The sequence below is a fragment of the Orycteropus afer genome, unplaced genomic scaffold, assembly GCF_000298275.1.
Source record: "Orycteropus afer afer isolate SDZICR_OR568_19922 unplaced genomic scaffold, OryAfe1.0 scaffold00166, whole genome shotgun sequence".
Classification (NCBI taxonomy): domain Eukaryota; kingdom Metazoa; phylum Chordata; class Mammalia; order Tubulidentata; family Orycteropodidae; genus Orycteropus; species Orycteropus afer.
In genome coordinates this window covers 2989915-3009489 of record NW_006921753.1, presented here as the reverse complement: position 1 = coordinate 3009489, position 19575 = coordinate 2989915, and positions in this window count along the sequence as shown.

Genomic DNA, 19575 nt, shown 5'->3' with positions numbered 1-19575 from the left:
GGAAATAGCCCCTGTCAAACCTATATGTATAGCAAGGATTGTAAAGATGGTGCAGGACCAGACAATGTTTCATTCTGTTGTATATACGGTTGCTATGAGTCGGAGCCTACTCAGCAGCACTCAGTAACAACAAACGTGTAGGTATTGACATGTGCCATCTGATTTGCTTTCCCACTCCTGTTCAGCTATGCATCCACACCTCAATTTTTGTTATTATCATTATTGCAGGATTGTGTTTGTAATAGTACTCACCTTGGTTACTTTTAACTCTTGTGCTCCTCCCTATCTCTTCCACTACTTTGATCATTTGTGCTGACCTCCACTTATTATATATTGCCTTTCCCTTTATTTCTACTTTATAAGCTGTTATCAGGAGCCTCACTGGAGAATATAATTTCTTTGAACTGCTTTTCATTTTTTCAAGAGCTCTCACTATGAAGAATCTTTCCATTTTGGTTAGATAGATTACTACCAATAAGTCAACTAAGACTCATGTACAACTAAGACCTTATGTACAACAGAGTGAAACATTACCAGGTCCTGTGTCATCCTCACAATTGCCAGTATGTTCGAGTCCATCCTTGGGACTCTTGTGGCAATCCATCTCATCAAAGGTCTCCCACCCTCACTGGCCCTTTTCTTCAACAAACATGATGCCTTCTTCCAGCAATCAATCCAATCCAGCCTGATAACTTGTCCAAACAACTAAATTGGACAATGTTCTGTTGTGATCCATAAGATTTTCATTGGCTAATTTTCAGAAGTAGATTACCATACCTAGTCTTAGTTCGGAAGCTCCATTGAAATTTGTCTACCCTGGGTGGCCTGGCTGGTATTTGGCATAGCAAATCTTACTTGAAAGTCTCCATCTTCTTTTCATGTGCACTAACCTTTGCTTAGGGATGTAGAGAGTTTAAGACTTTGACAAGGGAGCTCTGGTGGCATAGGGCCTATGGCATTTGACTACTAGCTGGCAGTTCAAACCCACCAACCACTCCTCGAAAGGAAGATTGGGCAATCTGCTTCCGTAGAGATACTACCTTGGAAACCCACAGATGGGTCGCTGTGAATCGGGATTGACTTGACAGCAGTGAGTTTGGTTTTTTGGTTTTAGGTACGTCTCCAAGACACATGACATGGTGATCAAAAGTAAGAGTTCTGGGATTTGTCACTACCGAGGATTGAATCTTGGCTCTGCGCCTTAATAGCTACTGGCTTTTGGCAAGTAATTTAGCCTCAGTTTCTTCAACTCTAAAATGGGGATAATAATAGAACTTGATAGGTTGTTTTAAGGATTTAATGAGATAGTGAATGTAAAGTGATTAGTTCAATGTCTGATACATAGTAAGTCTAGGTGCTATGCCACCAGAGCTCCCTGATAAACATTAGTTTCTATTAATATGTTTCACTCAACCCCAAACTCCAGAAGGAAAGTCCAAATGTTGAGTTCTAATGCTGGGGAATTTCTGGGGAGTAATCTTTATATTCTTTCTCCCTTTCTACTACATATACTCTACCTTAAACTCTTGTGGTCCCAAAACGTGGCAAGTAAAAATGTGAAAGACTTCAATTTCTGAACTATTAATTTTAAGCAATGAGTAGATCTGCAATTTGCAAGCCAGCAGTATAAAATTGCTGATGACCATTATTTAAACTTTGGCAAGATGAATCATGCTTAGGAATAACTAATAATATTTTAAAGTCAAGTCACTCTTTCCTAGGGAATGTTGGTGCACTGGCATTTGGTGACAACTCAGTGCAGAACCCTCGTAGGCAGAGAGTAGGTGATACCAACTTTCTAAACAGAAGACACAGCACACGGAGTGCCAGGGTACCAAGAAGAATCTAACATTCCACTCCTACCGTGCTCCCCCACTTCCCGGCTTCAACTACGTGGTTTTAAATGAGAAGCACATCCCGAGTGCGCTGAGTAGGTGGTGGAGTGGGAGGAGGTGAAATGCAAGCTTTATTTTCCCCGACTGCCTGTCATCCATTTCCCCGCTTTCCCCTGACTTTCATGAGTGATGAGGTCACCCCAGCACAGGAAAATCAAACTCCTATTTTTCAAACCTAATAAAGGCCGGCATTGTGTGTCTACGTAAACTGAGAGGCCAGGCGGGCAGGGTGGCGGAACACTAGTGGCCCGCCCCCTGGCGGTCGCATTAGACAGCATGCCCCACGCTCAGCTAAGCAGCAACGGGGAGGCGGGTAGGGTGAGTGCTCAAATGTAAGTTAAAATTAGATCAATAGTCAGTTTGGTTCTCTCAATCAATGCTTCGCAGGGAGAGCGTACAACCATCTATTTATAAGCTAAACCCGGCATTATCTTCCGCTTTTAGGACGCAAAGCTCCATTACTGCGCGCGGCAGGGGAGAGGATGCTATAAGGAGCTGATGCGTGCCACACAGTCGCCTCGCTGACTAGTCCCAGGATTCTCCACCCAGCTTCGATCGGAAGGGCGGGAAGAAGGAGGACACACACAGCATCCGCAGATTCTCAGCTCTCCGCAGGACTCTGTCCTCGGGCGTGGCCCGAAGCATCGGCCTATTCCTTACTCGGAATACTTAGCATTTAAACCCACCAGTCACTCCTAAGAAGGAAGGTTGGGCAATCTACTTCTGTAGTGATACTGCCTCGGAGACCCAAGGAGGGGTCGCTATGAGTCAACCCTGACTGGATGGCACATAACAACAAACCTTTGGCGGGGGAGGACCACTACTTGGGTTCTGACTCCTAGCAACCCTACAGGACAGAGTAGAACTGCCTCATAGGGTTTCTAAGGCATCGGGTAGCAGACTGGCTAGTGGGTTTCAACCGCTGACCTTTTGATTGAACCAAATGCTTTAACCACTGCACTTCCAGAGCTCCTATTACTCTTTAAACAGAGAGGGTTAAAAAGGCAAACCATCATTAGAATTCAAAACGATGAGGGCCTTCCGGTGGCTACTGGAAGGTTTTAATCACAGAGCTCCTGACTGCCTGTTGACAAAGGTTTCCAGCCTAGCTTCCCCAGGGTACCCTGCTGAGACAATTGTTGCTATAAATAGCCGAAGTTCACCATCCCCCATCAAAGCACTGGATGGGAGTGGATTTACTGCAGGAACTCATTGCCCTATATTTCAGGCCTTGCTGAGATTGACTCTGCTCCAGGGAGCCCCTGACATGGTGGGAGGTCTTGCATTCTCAGGCCCAATGGCACCAATGGTGGAAGTCGCCTCGGACTCTGATACAAATAAGAATTATCCACACTTACCCCTTGTATAAGGAGCTCTGGTAGCGAAGTGCCTAAGGCACTTGGCTGCTAACCAGAAGGCTGGCGGTTCAAACCCACCAGCCGCTCCTCGGAAGAAAGGTTGGGCAATCTACTTCCGTAGTGATACTGTCTCGGAAACCCAAGGAGGGGTCGCTATGAGTCGGGGGTGACTAGACGGCACATAACAACAACAACAACAACCCCTTGTATAATGTTGTCAAATTGTTTTCCTATTTTGAAAGAAGCTACAGAAAAAGAGTCAAAGTTTGACTGACATAGCACAACCCCCTGGAAGGTCAAATCAAATCTCTAGGGTAAAAGTAGGCATTTTCGTCTTAGACAAGATCCATATGTATCTAATATATTTTATATTACTTTGAATCATTTTTTATCTTAATTTTTGTTTTTCTGTATTTTACAACTTTTTAAATAAGCAGTTCTATTTTTGTAACAAAAACTTTAAAGACTGAAAGACTTCATATTAGCTTAAAGGTACATTAGATACATTTATAGAATAAATTTATTGGTTACTATATTTTTTGACATAAAAGGATTTTGAACTAAAGATAGAAACTGAAACATCCTTCATTTAGAAATAACCTTTTTTCCTCCTCTTCTACTTCTGGTTGGTTTACATCCAAAATATATTCTGCATCTGTCCCTTTCTCACTATTATCTAGACTGCTACTTGCTTAGTTACAAGTCACCATTCATTTTCTTTCACCTGGATTACAAAAATAGCATTTTATCTGGTCTCCTTGGATCTAATTTCTTTCCACTGCAGTCCACTCTCCACATAGCAACCAAATTGCTCTTTTAAAATGTAAATCAGATTTTAGCTCTTCTCTTTTTAAAAACTTCTGTGGCTTCCCATTGCACCTAGATTAGATCCCGAATTCTTCGCCATAACCAAAATGTAGTGTGTGCCCTGGCCTCTCTCCACCCCTTGTTCAGCTCTCCTCGTTTCCTATCACTCTTTCACTTTTTATCATAGCATGCTCTCACATAAGGCCTTCTTTCTGATCCTCCAAGTCACAATCTTGTTTCTGTCAATTAATCCTGGTCCTTTGCTGTTCACTCTGTGTGGTGTCTTTCAGAAGACCTTCCCAAGACTGGCTCCTTCTCATCATCTTTACTCTTCTCTGACCACCCTGTGTGGCGCCAGAAGTTGTTATACATTATTGTTGGTGTTGTTAGTCATCGATGACTCTGACATTGTTGATTGTGACTCATAGTGACCCCATGTGTGCAGAACAGAACTGCTCCATAAGCTTCTCAAGGCTGTGACCTTCCAGAAGCAGATTGCCAGGGCTGTCCTCTAAGACACCTCTGGGTGGGTTTTAACAGCCAACCTTTTGGCTAGTAGTCAAGCCCTTAACTATTTGTGCCGCCCAGAAAGTTATCACATTACCTTATTTTATTTTCAGCACAGCAGTTAGCTGAAATTGTTGTATTCATTGGATTATAAGGTTACTGTCCCTATTTACACATTAGAATGTAAGCCCTATGAAAGCAGGTTTCTTGTCTTTCTTATTTCTCCTTATTATCTCTTTGGGTCCTAGAACAGTTCTTTTGTCTCACAGGCATTTAATAAGTATTTATGAACAATTTACTGAGTGTAATTTCCTAGTATCTTGTTTTTCAAATACCACTATTATAGCATTCTACACATTTTGCCTTGAATTTTATGGTTATTTCTATACCTGTATGCTTTCTTCTCTCTTCCTTTGATGCAGGATCATATTTAGTTCATCATCTTACTCCCCTTGGCCTTGTGGTGTATGGCAAATTAGGTGTTCAATGTATTTGTTGGACTGCATTGCAACAAGTGAATGGGTAATAAGATGATGCATTTACCTGAGGTAGATACACTCCTTGGAGAGAACAATCATGGGAGAAAGAAGGGCTGTGTATGCACAGGGAGATAGCTCAGGGGGCAGGAGTGCATAGAGGTATGGACACAGGGAAGTGGTAACTATTGGAAGGAAGTGGGAGAGGAGCTGTTGCATTGGGGTAGATTGTAGTCAATGTCATGAGACAACGTGTGTGTGAACTGCTGTATGGAAAGTGAATTTGCTCTGTAACTTTCACCCAAATCACAATTAAAAAAAAAAAAAAAAGGTGATGCAGTATGTCTTTACCCTGGGTGTAGCTCTCACCTGGAAAAAAATACAAACACGTTATAGCACCCAAAGGAAAGATAGATTGTTGCTTTGATCCTTATAACACCTCTCCCTACATTTGTTCTCAATAGTTTGGAAGATGATCATATTCATTATTTCATTTCTCTGAGATTGGTCTTGTGATCTACACTTTACAAGTACAGAAACTGAAGGTCAGGGGCATTAACTCATCTGCTTAAACTTGCACCGCTAATATGAAGCAGACACAGGATTTGAGCCTGCTAATTTCATATACCTTCAAGTATGTAAAAGCATACATGCCCACATCTGTCAACATACTCCCTCATCAAACACATTTGTGGTTTGGATCAATAGGACCACGAATGCAAATTACCTTGAATGGACTCTGACTATGATGGGCTCTGAATAAATGACCATTCCTTTCTCTTGCCCACACTATGGTTGCCATAATTTCCCTATTCCCATGAAAAAGAATGTTTCTATCTTCTCTTTGTTCTTTTTCTTATTAGACTGATCTCTGAGATCCTTTTCATTGTGAAATTTTAATGTGTAATAATAATTGGATATTTTCATATATCTGAACAATATTAAATGGAGTTTTGCTAACTGGCAACCTGTCACTCTTTCACATTTATTTGACTCTGAGCACACCAATGAGAAACAATCGTGAGTGCCTACCAGAACAGTGTAGCTTAAGTCATACAGTGCTGTGTCAATGAGAAAAGGTCACACAAAATGCCATGTTTTCAATCACAAACAAACAGTAGACATAGCACAACTACAGGAGACAAGTGATGTGCAGTGTTAGTTTTATGAGAAGCAAAAGACATCAAGAACCCATTCTGTTAATTCATTCATTGTGTATTGAGTGCATTTGATATTGCAAGCATTGTACTAAGTGCTTGAGAATACAGAGGCAAGCAAAAATAAATATGTCTCTACTGACATGAGTATAGAGGAGGAGAAAGACTTAAACCAAAAAATCACACAATAAAGATCAATGATGTGAGAGGATAAAACAAGAGGAATTTTCATGGTGAACCAGTTTAGGAAAAATTCCTTGAAATGATGACTGAGCTGAGCTATGTCTGAAATTCAAGTATGCTTAATATTTCCAATAGTTACAAAGAAGGAAGAGATGAAAAAAATTAAATAAATAAGTAATAATAATTCTGACTAACTTTTAAACTTTTTCATTTAATATATATTTATTGAGTGCCTAATGTGTCAGAGGGAGCTCTGGTGGCATAGTACCTAAGGCTAACTCTGCAATTGCATAGTGTATGCCTTCCGAGGAGTGGCTGGTGGGTTTGAACCACCAGCTTTCTGGTTAGCCACTCCTCAGAATGAAGGTTGAGCAATCCACTTCTATAGTGATACCGCCTCAGAAGTCCAAGGAGGGGTCGCTATGAGTCAGATCTGACTCGATGGCAGTGAGTTTGGTTTGGTTTTGGTTTAATGTGTCAGATAGTTGTTCTGGTGCTGGGAGCATAGTAATAATCAAAGACAAAAGTCCTTATCCTTATGGGCTTTATATAATGGGGAAGGCATACACTATGCAAATGCAGAGTTATAACAGAAAATAATTTTAAATGATTTAAAATACTGCCAAGGAGAAAACTAAACCAAGGAAAGAGGATAAGGAGGTTGAGGTGGGATGGGATGCCAGGAACAATTTTACATGAGTTAGTCTCGTATGTCCCTCACTGACTTAGACACTTGAGCAAAACCTTAAGTAGGAAAGGAACAGGCCATGCTGATCTGAGCAGAGATCTGGATGGTTGCAGAGGTAAGAATTCTGCAGGCGGAGAACTGTCAGAGTGCAGTGACTCAGGGACAGGAGCATAACTAACTTGTTTGGGGAAGTGCAAGAAGGCCCGTGTGCCTACAGTAAGTATAATAATCATGGGGGAGATAAGTAGATGAGCTAAGAGAGGTAATGGATCTTGAGGGGTCTTAATTGTAAAAACCTTGGCTTTTATTCTAGAAGGCAATAGGAAGGCATTGAAAGCTTTTGAGCAAATGATTGATAAGACTTATGTTTTAATTACTCGCTACTATGTAGAGAATGATCATTATGTCTTAGTGAGTGTGTAAGTGTCTTACAGAGATGGCCTCATTTTATCTCTACAATTCTATGAGAAAAGTACTTATTTTATAGATGATGAAACCAAGGTGCAGAGAGTAATTACCTTGCTCATAACTAATAACTGGCAGAGCTGGAATTAAAAACCAAGCAGTGTGATTCTAGCAATGGAATGGTGGGTAGTCGAGATGAGAGTAACAATAATACCTATAATTTACTGAGGGTCTACTAGTTACTGTCATAGCTTCTTAACATTATTTCATTCTCATAACTATGCTATCAGCTAGCTATGGACTTTCATTATAAGTGAGAAAACTGAGACTCAGAGAAGTTATGTAACTAACCTAAGTTTAAGTAGTTAATAATCATAAGTTAGAATTCAAACCCATGGTATTTCATCTCTAAAGCATCTGCCTTTCTACCTTTCGTATAAGTATGTTAAACTTTAAGATATGTTTTTATAAAGAGTTACAGCTGTCATATATGTGTGTGTATGTTTTACAGCGACACATAACAACAACATCTTTTAATCCATTCTGTCTTTCTATTTTGATTGGACTGCTTAGTGTATTTATTTATGTAATTACTGAAATAGTTGGTGTAATTCTAGTTACTTGCTGTTTGTTTTCTATTTATTGCGTCTGCTTTTTATTCTTTTATTCATCTTTTTCTGCCTGTTTTTGGATTAAGTATTTTTAATTACATTTTTCCCTCCTCTATTAGCTTTTTGATAGACAGTGTTGATTTTTTGGTCCTTACCCTAGAGAATCAGTATGCTTTTTAACTTCTCAAAATATATCTTTAGTACTTAATGAGTCTTGAAACAGTTTAACTGCTTTTAGATCCTTAAACTCTTTGTGATAGTATTTACAATTTTACTTCTACATTTTTTTTATTCCTATAAGTATCCCCCCCCCCTTTATTAAACATCAATATTCTTTTCGGTCTTTCTCAAAGTTCTATATTTTTATCTGGGGGTTATTTTCCTTTAGCCAAAAAATTTCTGTATTGGTTCTCCAGTGCTGCTATAACAGAAATACAACAAGAGGATGACTTTAGCAAACAGGGATTTATTCTCTTAAGTTTAGGAGGCTGCATGTCTGAGTTCAAAGTGCTAGCTCCAGTAGCTAGGTGAAGGCCCCTCGACCTTGGAGTTCAGTTCTGCCTCTTGTTCCTGGTCCATGGAGTTGGAGGCATCTCTTAACTCAGGCAGCTGCTGGCTGATGAGGATGACAAACCCAAATTCAACAAGTTAAATGGTATAGTCCCAAGATTAGCAAGCAACATGGCAGGCCACAAGTTCAAGTCCAGAAACAGTCTCATGATCATCAGGCAACATGGCAGGCCATTGATGACTCTGCCAAATGCAGGATCCAGATGTGTCAAGAAGCTCCAGACCTTTCTCAAAGCATCTCCTTATATACTAAGACACATCATTGTTGAACTGCTGAAAATTAAAGATAGGGGATTTTTTTTTTTTTTTAAAAAAAGGTCACATCCTGAAGGCAACTAATTAGCTGTTCATAGCAGATTCCACTATGGAGTTGATTACACCACATTCAATTTCCTCATGGGCAGTAAGTGCACTGAGCTGCCCAGCTACTCAAAACCACAGCCCAGCCAAGTTTACACACAACTTTAACTATCACAAATCCCCTCCAGGAAATCTTAGACAAAAACTCTCTCAGGTTTGTTTGTCTAAAATATCTTTATTTTAACTTAACTTTTGAAGTGTATTTTCATGTGGTATAAAATTCTAAAAAAAACCCCTCAAACTCACTGCTGTTGAGTCAGATCCGACTCAAAGCAACCCCTCCTTGGGTTTCTGAGGCAGTATCTCTATGGAAGTAAATTGCCCATTCTTCCTTCTGAGGAGTGTGACGAATTTGAACCACCAGCCTTCTGGTGAGCAGTCAAATGCCTTAGGCACTACACCACCAGAACATCCTATAAAATTCTAGTAGGCAGTATCCCACCCCCCATTTCTAAAGATGTTATGGCATGGACTTATGACTTCCATAGTTTCTATTGGATAGTTAGCTGTGAGTATTATTGTTGTTGGGAGCTCTAAGGCATTTGACTGCTAACCAGAAGGCTGATGGTTCAAACTCACCAGCCACTCCTCAGAAGGAACATTGGGCAATCTACTTCTGTAGTGATACTGCCTCCATGGCAGTGGGTCATTATTGTTGCTACACTGAATGTGTCTTTTTCCTCTGGCTCTTTTTTTTTTTTAAATCCTCTGTCTTTAATTTTCAGCAGTTCAACCATGATGTGCTTAGATATGGATTTCTTTGTTTCTATTCTTTTGTGTTCTCTGAGTTTGAATCTATGAGTTGATATCTTTTATCATTTTGAAAAATTCTTAGTTGTGATCCATATTTGTACTCATTCCAAAGAAAGGTGATCCTACAGACTGTGGAAATTATCAAACAATATTATTAATATCACATGCTAGTAAAATTTTGCTGCAGATAATTGAAAAATGATTGCAGCAGTATTTTGACAGAGAACTTTCAGAACTGCAAGCTGGATTCAGAAGAGGACATGGAACAAGGGATATCATTGCTGATGTCAGATGGATTTTGACTGAAAACAAAGACTACCAGAAAGATGTTTACTTCTGTTTCACAGACTATGCAAAAGCATTCAACTGTGTGGGTCATAACATAATGTGGATAACATTGAGAAGAATGGGAATACTTGAACACTTAATTGTGCTCGTGAGGAACCTGTATATAGACCAGCAGGTGGTCATTTGAACAGAGCAAGGGATACTCCATGGTTTAAAATCAGGAAGGAAGTATGTCAAGGTTGTATCCTTTCACTATACTTATTCAATCTGTATGCTGAGCAAATAATCCAAGAAGCTGGACTATATGAAGAAGAACACAGCATTGGGATTAGAGGAAGACTCATTAACAACCTGCAATATGCAGACAACACAACTGTTTTTGCTGAAAGTGAAGATGACTTGAAGCACTTACTGATGAAAATTAAAGACTATAGTCTGCAGTATGGAATATACCTCATCATGAAGAAAATGAAAATCCTCATAACTGGGCCAGTAAGCAGCATCATGATAAATGTAGAAAAGATTGAATTTGTCAAAGATTTCATATTAGTTGGATCCACAGTTAACACCAATGGAAGCAGCAGTTAGGAAATCAGACATCATATTGTGGTGGGCAAATCTGCTGCGAAAGACCTCTATAAAGTGCTGAAGAGCAAAGATGTCCTTTGAAGACTAAAGTGTATCTAACCCAAGCCATGGTATTTTGATAGCCTATAGGCATAAGAAAGTTGGACAATGAATAAGGAAGACTGAAGAAGAGTTGATGCTTTTGAGTTGCGATGTTGGTGAAGAATGCCAGACTTCATGTCACCTACTTTGGTCATGTTGTCAGAAGGGACCATTCCCTGGAGAAGGATATCATGCTTGGTAAAGTGGAAGGTTAGCAAAAAAGGAGAAAATCCTCAATGAGATGGATTGACACAGTGGCTGCAATCATGGGCTCTGGTATAGCAAGGATTGGGGGGCTAGGGTAGGACTGGGCACTGTTTTGTTCTGTTTTACTTAGGGTTGCTATGAGTTGGAAGTGACTAACAACAACTAACAGCAACAATAACAACATGTCTATTAACAATTGCCTCTTTTCCAATCCTTCTATCTTTGCCCTCTGGAACTTCAATTATGCATATATTAGATCATTTTACTTTGTACCATATGTGTTTTATGCATTATTTCATTCTTTCTACTCTTACTTACATGCTTGGTTTTGTGCTTTAATTTGAGCACTTTTAAAAATGACCTTGTCTTTGAGTCAAATTTGCTGTCCAGCATGCTGTTAAACTCATCCAATGAGTTCTTATTTTTAAATACTGTATTGTTTGATTCTAGAATGTACACTTTATTTTCTTTAGAGATTTTAATTCTCTGTTGAAGTTATTAATCTTTTAATTAATTTTCCTTCTATGTCTTCTATTTTATTTAATAATGTTCATTATTTTAAAGTCATTGTTTGTCATGCCCCATATTCAATTCATCTGTGAGTCTGGTCCTATTGTTTGATTTTTCTCTTGACTGTCCCTAATCTCTTCTCATTTTAAACCAAACCAAACCAATCTAACTAACTGCCATTGAGTTGATTATGACTCATAGCAACCCCCATTGGGTTTCTGAGGCAGTAAATCTTTACGGAAACAGCTTGTTCTATCTTCCTTCCATGGCTGGTAGGTTTAAATTGCCAGCCTTTTGGTTAGCAGTCAAATGCCTTAGCCACTGAGCTACCAGAGCTCCTTCTTCTTATGTTAGTAATTTTTAATTGTGTTACAGACATTGAATATTAAAATAACCCAAAACAAAGTAAAACTGACTTCTTATGGGCAGATAGGCAGTGGTTGAGCTGGATATAAGTTTGGCTTACAGTTTTTAGTAAATATTAGTTCAACTTTGGTTTGGCTCTGTTTTTGTAGAAGTCATATTTAGTGTTTTGACTGAAAGCCTAGCAGCTCCCCTTCTCCTCAAGTCTCAAAGTTTGCTCTTAGAACGAGCTTACATCTTAGACTTTTACTCCACATTAATTTAAAATCCGGTAAATGGTTTAAGGAGAAGAACTGTTAGGCACTTATTGGAAACCTATATTTCCAGTGGGACTTTGTCTCCTAAGTAGTATAAGACTACAGCCTCTTTAAGTCTTCCCACAATCTGAGAACTCAGAAACTGTCCCATATGAGAATCAGCCTTACATTTTGCACACTTATAGCTTGCAATCCATTACACCAGCCCCACAATTCATTAAACATTCTGCTGGTTTCTCTTTCACCTGGTAAAGTCCCTCTGCTTGGCCCAAATCTAATTTTCAGACTGTACCTATCATGGACAAATGTTCTTTGGGAAACAAGCAAGTCAGTGATTGTAAGCTCTCTTAGGAATTTTAGTTTATTTTATTCTTCATGCTACAGTTCTTTGGTGTCTTTAAAAAATGATGCTTGCAATTTATTTGTTTTTTCTCATTGTTACAGTGTTGGCATTAACCTGCTATGGGAATCAGTCTCTGATATATAGAGGATCAAATAGTTTTGGAACTGAAAAAGGTTATTGGTAGTTACCCAGAACAACTATCTCATTAGACAAACAGAAAAACAGGAGCAGAAGATGGTGAAATTATCTATTCAAGGCCAGAAATTAATAAGACTTGAAGGTAGACCTAAGATAGGCCTTGGGATGGGTCTTCTGATTCTAAGTCCAGTAATTAAAGAGACAAGAAGGAGAGAGAAATGCAGAAAGAGAGAGAATATCCTATGAGAAGAACTCCACCTCAAATGGAGGACAATATTGGAGACTTGCTATAACAGCCCAAGTGTCCTGACCTCAGAAATTCATGTCGGAAAGCGAGGCCAAGGTACAATAGGTTTTTGAGTCAATTATTAAATAGAACACTTGATTATTTCTTTTTGTCCTATATTGTTTGAAAAAAAGTTTTTTTTCTTCTTCTTTTTTTCCACTGGATTGCCAATGCTAAGAGCTCCTCTGGGAAAATGTTGCTTAATGAGGCAAATATGGTGGTAATGTGGGGAGAGGAAAGGCTGCTGTCAGAAATCTGTGACTCTTACTCTTGTCAAAGGGGTATTGCCAGCTGATGGAATTACTCTGCTCAACAGAGCAACTGAAACAAAGACTGTGCCCATGTTCACTGAAAATATAAAAAAATACATGTTTCTATCTTATTCTATATGGTGAGTTTGTCATTGTCACTCCCTCTCACATCCCCCAGTCATTGTTGAGCTAGACTAGCTTGTGAGAGGCAAGGAAGAGAAAGCGCAGGATAAATGGCGTGATGAGACTGGAAGAGGGTACAGAGATAGTCATCCCTTCCCAAAATGCCCCTCACTCTTTCAGCAACACACTAAGCTGTCACGGTCAGGCCTCACTCACCGGTGGGGTACCAAGAGCCATTTGAATTCACAGGAAGTCAAAATCATGAGAAGACATTTTAACATAAATGTGATTTTAAATGTTTAATCTTTAATATGATCATAGTATGTTTATTTAAGATTTGTGGTATTTTGTCCTGTTCTTGACTGGAATTTTATATCTCTATTAGTTTTATATCTCTTCCTAGAAGAGAGGTTGCTAAGCAATAAGACAATGTAAACAAGTAAGGTGGGGCAGGTTCAGGAGCCCTGGGAAGCAGCATATTCAACCTTCTTAAAAGAACAAACTGTGTTTAAGGCTATTATCACATTATTGTCTACATGTAAATGTGTTTTGCTATTTGTAAATGAATTACTTCTCTTCATTAAGGAAGGACATCTATTTATCCTCTTTCTCAGCAATTTCAGCAAAAAAGAAATTTCCATTTTTTTAAATTATTCATTTTGAAGACAGCTAAAATTTTTAGACACTGTCCTAAGCAAGCTATTACATTTAACCATTACCATAGTTCACTGTGGTAGGTACTAGTATTACTTTCCTTTTTAACAAGTGGAGAAACAAACTCGCAAGGTTGAAGTACTTTGTCCAAGGACATATCATAAAGGGTAGAGGCCAGTTCATTCTGACCCAAAAGAGCAGGTATGAGTGAATTTGCACTTATCAAAATGGTCTTTCAATGGCTCCAAACTAGTGGTGCAAATCATTCCTATTAAATGGTGGTAAGCCCTGTGATCTGACTCTTAAACAACTCCATTTCTTCTCTCTCTCTGTTTTACTTAGCCAGTCACTGTGTCCACAGTCTTCTCTCAGCCAGTGGGGTTCAACCTATGTTGCCTAAAGCATGACAAAAGGAAATGAGCAGTTTTTGGAAGGTAGACTTCTCTGTATCAGCCCCCTTGCTGGGCTTTGGTACATCATTTTACTAACTGCCCAGCCCAAAGCTATTACCCTCTGTAATCATTATCTGTAAATCTATAATAAAATTACCAACCTTGCAAAGTTGGTGGCAAAATTAAATGAAGTACTATATATGAAGTGCCTAGTTCAATGTAGATACATGACTTAAAAAACAAAACAGCAACAACAAATAAAAGACAGTTGCCAAAGAGTCAAATCCAACTCATGGGGATCCCATGTGTTTCAGAGTAGAACTGCTTTTCCACGGAGTTTTCATGGCTATGTTCTTTTGGAAGCAGATTACCAGGCCTTCCTTCTGAGGCACCTATGAGTGGGTTTGAACTGCCAACCTTTCAGTTAGTAGTCAAGTGTTTAACCATTTGTAACACCCAGGGACCCTTCAGACACATAAAACAATGCACTGCCATCGAGTTGAACCCAACTCATAGCGACCCCTCCTTGGGTTTCCAAGGTGGTATCTCTACGGAAATAGATTGTCCAACCTTCCTTCTGAGGAGTGGCTGGTGGGTTTGAACCACCAGCTTTCTGGTTAGCTGTCAAATGCATTAGACACTATGACACCAGACACAAAAATATTTGTCAAATATGAGTTCCCTTTCCTGCCTGTTCTATGATGAATGTATCCTCGTGGGACATCTTTCTTCTGAATTAGCACCCAAGAAGATTTCTCAGCACCCTGTTGATATTTAGACTTCTAATGTAACTGGAGAAGGATTGAGAGATGAATAATGTGAGGATATCTTTAGACAAGCAATTACTCAGCTCCCTATTTTATATGTCACCATAATTCTAATACTTGTTTTTCAAATAGTCCTCCTCTTTAAACACAATCCAATTTCCCATTTGGCATAAGATTATCTCTCCTCTCCTGTCCAAGAAAAATCTCATGAAAACATTGTCTATAGTACCCAAGAAGTAAAATTCAGAATTCCTTTCTTTCATTTGAGCAGTCTGTAGTTGAACAGCTCCCCTTGAATGGGGGAGCACATTTTTGCTGTCATGAAATTTGTCTTCATGATGAACCCAAGCCACTGGCCTCAAGGTGGAGCTACATGAAAGAGAGAGAGAAAAAAGGGGAAAGAAGAAAAAGCACGTTGCTGGCCCAGAGGAGCAGATAAACCGAGAAAGACACAAAGAGCCCCAAAAATGATACGTGGCCTTTGGGGGATTTGCTGTGAAGAGAAGCAACATGTGAACTAATTCATACAGTTTAATTCCATAATAGTGTGAAGAGAAGGCCAATGTGCTCAGCCAGCCCAGGGTGGGATGCAAGAGAAATGAGACATGGTCCCCAAGGAGCTGGCAGTCTTTGGTAGCGTGTAGATATGGAGGACAAAAAGCCAAAGACCATGTATAATTCAGTGGTAAAACTATGGTGCAGCTTAGAACATAGTTTCATTGTTGAGAAAAGGCTATCATCATTTTTAAAGTACTGCTCTATTCCAGACACTTAATTAACAAGCTAAATAGATTATCTCATTTAATTTAATCCTAAAAACAAACGTTTAATGTATTAATAGCCCATTTTGAACACGAGGAAATTGAAGCACAATGATTAAGTAACCTGTCCAGGATTGAACAGCCAGTGCATTCCAGGATTTAAACTTAGATCTCTCTGAAAACAACACCCCCGCTCTCAAAAGGCTAGAGCCACTCGCTAGCTGTGTGACTAATCCCTCAACTTTTTTATACCTTTGTTTCCATGTTTAAGGATGGAGATAATGATTCTGTACTAGAATTAGCTAGGGATAATACTTAGCCCTTCTCTGGCATCTGCCCCTCACCTTGCCTCTGATAACTTGGCGTCTATACGGAGGTTCTAGTCCTCCCAGAGGCACCTTGGAAGAAATGTCTGGAGATCTAGTTCCAAAAAAAATCAGTCATTACACCCTGTGGAGCCCAGTATTCCTCTGTCATGTGTAACAAAAACCAAAACCAAACCTCTCACTGTTGAGTCGATTCCTACTCACAGTGACCCCTTAGAACAGAGTAGAACTGCCCCATATGTTTTTCAAGGCTGTAAATCTTTATGGAAACAGATTGCCTCATCTTTGTCCCATGGAGCAGCTAGTGGGTTTGAACTTCCAATCTTTTGGTTAGCAGTTGACTGCTTTAACCACTATGTCACCAGATCTCCATAAATCAGTCAATGTAATGGCAATTTTTATTTTTTAAACTGGTTATTCTCTAACCACATGATCCTGCTTCCACTTGAAGGCTGCTCAGAACAGGAGTGTGCATTTGACTTAAGGGTGTGAGAGAAGGAAAGACAGATTGATAGATCCCAGAAACAGCTCATTTTTGTCTATCTTGAGGTCTGATTGATTGTTTAGCTTTTTCTAGATTTCAGTGAGACTATGCTACAACCTTACAACCATCCCTCCAACCTTCAGCTCTCCCCCTTTTCTTGGGCTGAATTGAACTTCTGTTACCAACATATTCCTGACTAGAACAAATATTTTCCTCATAGAGTTATTGTGAGGAATCCATGAGATAAGGTAAATTACAAAGAGTAAGATCGATGAGGCCACAGCTATTAATCTTAGTGAGTAAAATAGCAATTTGGCCTTTATAATTGGGTCCTGAGATTTTCAGTTTATAGAATGTTTCACTATGTCAAGGAGAGGATATACATAGATTTCACTTTTCATTTTCCTGCCAGGAGGCATCTAAGTGGCTGATACTTGTGTCAGACTAAAGACACACTGCCCTGAGGTGCTCTGAATTCATGACAGAGTGGCTCCAGGCTGGTCATCTAGTAACTACTTTAAATTAGTTTCCCCTGGAGTCAGGCTGGGTGTGTGCCCAGAGGATCCTTCTACAGCTATTTGTAGACAGCCTGACTGAATGGTGGCTGGCTGGCTGACTGGCTGGCCACGCTATCTCTGCTTTTGTGAAGGTTCTGACAGAAGTGTGCAATTCAAATTCAACAAGTGGTTTGACCAAGGAGACTTCTGATTTGATTTTGTTCAATTGCATCAACTGGCGTGTCACTCAGAATGGTGAAGGCAACTACACAGACATAAAAACACTGCCTGAAAATACAAAGCTTCTGATTTTGAAAATAGAATAAAATTCACACTAGACATTTTAAGACTGCATTATTTAGCATCACAGATTTATTTCACGGATACTTTACCTTTGGGCAGATGATTCAGTGGATTTGAAAAGACCATCAGAAACAGCACCATGAGTTCTGCTGGCATCCTATTTGCCACAAAATTATGTACTTCTTTATATATTATGAAGCTCAGAGTGCCAGTGCCTCTCTCATTTCCTTGATAATTTCAATAGCTCTAGGATTAAGATGGAGTCATTTTAACCTGGCTCTGCTGCCTCAATGCTCCACATGTTCCCCACATTCTAATTTCTCTGGGGATCACACTGCTTCATTTGCCACCAACAGGCTGGCAGCTGAGGAAACTATATTTGGTTAGTGTGTTTTTTCCCAGTGACTGCTTTTATTATTTAACTCAGACCATGTAAATCACCAGTCAGAGGTGGCCTTTGGGTGAACCTCATTCTGAATCTCAATTGACTGGTGCAAAGACAGTCATTACATCTTCTTGCTACTTTTCACAAATCTTTTTTTTTTTTTTTTTGCTTTTTCCCTTTAGGTTCAGGTTCAGTTATAATTCTTCAAAATGAAGTGTCTTTTGTTGTTATTATTGAGGGTTCCCTCCTCCCCCCCAATAAAGCAGCAGGCCAGTGCTTATTCTCCCTGGGAGAATTTTGAAAGTTGTGTTTAGAAAAGTCTTTGATGCCATATGAATATGATGATGACCTTTAATCCTTATGATTTCTCACAAGAGAATACTGAATCATGCTTTGTACTTTGATGTTCTTTAATAACCAGAGGAAGAAACTGCACCATAATCTCTTATCAGTGGGTTGTACTGTAAATACTCAGACAGAAATCTCTTTTTGGAACAGACTTCTTCAAGGCAGAGTCAGGGAGCACTTGCCAGTTGCCCACTTTGTATGCTAGAATCTTGGTGACAAAGTTAGGTAGGGTCTGACCAGGCCAGATATCTATCTACAACTACACCTGGCTAGGTTACCTTGGGATTTCATAATTCAACAGTAAATGTCTATGAAGCCTATGAATGATAAATAAATACAATGATACATTTTTCTCCCTGTTGCCATTGAGTCCATCCCCAGTCATGATGACTCCATATGTGTCAGAGTACAACTGGGCTTGTAGGGTTTTCTCTTTTTTTCTTTTTTCCAAACATTTTATTATGATTTGGGTGAAATTTTACAAAGCAGATTTGTTTTACATTCAACGTCCATACACATTTTGTTTTGAGACACTGGTTACGTTCGCCACAGTGTAACAGCTCTCCTCCCACTTCCTCCCTGTGGTTACCCTTTCCCTGTGTCCTTCTTGCCTGTGTATTCCTTCCTCCCTACCTTTCTCCCTGTAAAAATGCTCTCCTTCCTATCTCCCATGGTTGATTGTTCAAAGGAGTGCATCTCCCTGGTGTAGGTGTTCAGCTCATAGGTCAGTCTAATGTTTGGGTGAGAGTTAAGCCATAGGACTGAGTTCAGTTCCAGGCCCGAAGGGTGACTTGGGGCCATAATCTTGGTGGTTTCCCCAGTCTCCATCAGACCAGAAGCCTGATCATTTTTATGATTTTGAGTTTTGTCCACATTTTTCTCCCCCTCTATCAAGGATCTTCAAATTTGGTCCCTTTCTGAGCATTGGTAGCTGGGCACCATCTAGTTCTTCTGGTCTCAGGGTATACAGGCTGAGGTTCTCATGGCCCATTACTCCTTTGGACTGTTTCCATCCATCTTTGATTTTCTTCCCACCTCTTGCTCTGGATGAGGAGAGACCAATAGTTGCGTCTTAGATGTTCACTCACAAACTTTTCAGAACCCAGTTGCTACTCGCTAAAGTAAGATGTGGAACAATATTTTTGTATACCATGTTGTGCCATTTGAGCTTGTTGTGCCCTGTGACCATGGTCCCTAGCTAGCCCTCAGGTCCAGTGATTCACTTCCTCAAGGTGTTTAGTTGTGGCTAAGACGTTATCCTATCTTTGCTTTCTCTTAGGTTTAAACTGTATGTTGTTGTTGTTGTTAAGTGCCGTCGAGTCGTTTCCAACTCATAGCAACCCCATGCACAGCAGAACGAAACACTGCCCGATCCCACGCCAGCCCCACAATCCCTGCTATACTTGAGCCCATCATCGCAGCCACCGTATCAATCCATCTCCTTGAAGGCCTC